Here is a 1,635-nt window from a genome sequence, read left to right as displayed (position 1 = left end):
CTTTCTAGAAATTTTAGCAAATTAAATCCAACAATATATTAAGTGGATAAAACATCATGACTAAGTGGGAACTATCCCAGACTGCTAGGTTGAGTTAATATAGTTAAAAAGCAACCAATGTAATGCACCATATTAGCAAACTAAAATATAAAAACCATATGATCGTCTCAATAGACACAGAAAAGCATTTGACAAAATCTAACGTTGATTCCTGATAAAAACTCTCAGTAAACTAAGAATAGAAGGAGGATTTCTCGTCCCAGTAAAGGACATCTGTAACAACTACAGCTAGCCTTATCCTTAAGGGTAACAGACTGAACCCCTCCCCTGAACAGCAAGAACAAGGCAAGGGTTTCCACTCTCGCCATTTCTATTCAACATCATGCCCAAGATTCTGGCCAGTCCATTAAGGCAAGAAAAGGAGTAAACATCCAAATTGGAAAGGAAGGAGTAAAACTGTCTTTATTTGCATATGACATGATACTACATAAAGAAAACTCTAAACTCTCAGCAGGTGGGAATAGAAGGATCATACTGCAACATGATAAGCCATATATGACAAATCTGTCGCCAACATCATACTCAATGGACAAAAACTAAAATCATTTCCCCTAAGAGCAGGAACATGACAGAGATGCCCACTCTCACCACTCCTGTTCAACATAGTACTGAAAGTAGTAGCCATTGTGATCAGACAAGAAGAAATAAAAGGCATCCAAATTGGAAAGGAAGGAGTAAAACTGTCTTTATTTGCATATGACATGATACTACATAAAGAAAACTCTGACTGCATCAAAAAATTTTTAGACTTAATAAATGAATTCGGCAATGTAGCAAGATACAAAATGAAAGCCACGAAATCTATGGCATTTCTATACACCAATAGTGAACTTACAGAAAGACTAAAAAAGCAATCCCATTTACCATCACACCAAAAATATTATAATACCTAGGAATAAACTTAACTAAGGAGGTACAAGACCTATATGCAGAAAATTACAGGACACTGAAAAAAGACATAGAGGAATACATAAACAGATGGAACAACAGACCATGTTCATGGATTGGTAGAATAAACATAGTCAAAATGTCCATTCTACCCAAAGACATCTATAGATTCAATGCACTCTCCATTAAAATACCAATGGTATATTTCACAGATCTAGAATGAACTCTCCAAAAATTCATCTGGAATAAAAAAAGACCCTGAATAGCTGCAGAAATCCTGAGAAAGAACAACAATGTAGAAGGGATCTCAATATCAGATATCAAGGCTGTATTACAAAGCCACTCTTCTCAAAACAGTCTGGTACTGGCACAAGAAAAGACATATTGATCAATGGAATACAGTAGAGAACCCAAAAATCAACTCAAACCACTATTCAACAAAAGAGGCATCAACATACAATGGAGTCAAGACACTCCCTTCAATAAATGTTGTTGGCAAAATTGGACAGATACATGCAAAAAAATGAAACTGGAGTCTAGACCAACATACACCATACAAAAAAATAAACTCAAAATGGACAAAAGATTTAAGTGTAAGTCATAAAACCATAAAAATCCTAGAAGAAACCACAGGCAGCAAAATCCCATCTCAGACATGTCTCATAGCAATACATTTATGGATAAATA

At 35.2% G+C, this 1,635-nt stretch overlaps 1 long non-coding RNA gene across 1 annotated transcript in view; it reads right to left on the bottom strand.

Annotated features, from left to right (window-relative positions):
* The window catches only part of LOC107184841, a 16,772-nt gene that overhangs the window by 10,788 nt on the left and 4,349 nt on the right, over positions 1-1,635 (bottom strand). The window lies entirely within an intron of this gene.

Source organism: Myotis davidii, unplaced genomic scaffold (genome assembly GCF_000327345.1).
Source record: "Myotis davidii unplaced genomic scaffold, ASM32734v1 scaffold1648, whole genome shotgun sequence".
NCBI classification, from domain to species: Eukaryota; Metazoa; Chordata; class Mammalia; order Chiroptera; family Vespertilionidae; genus Myotis; species Myotis davidii.
This window is presented reverse-complemented; position numbering and strand designations above follow the sequence as displayed.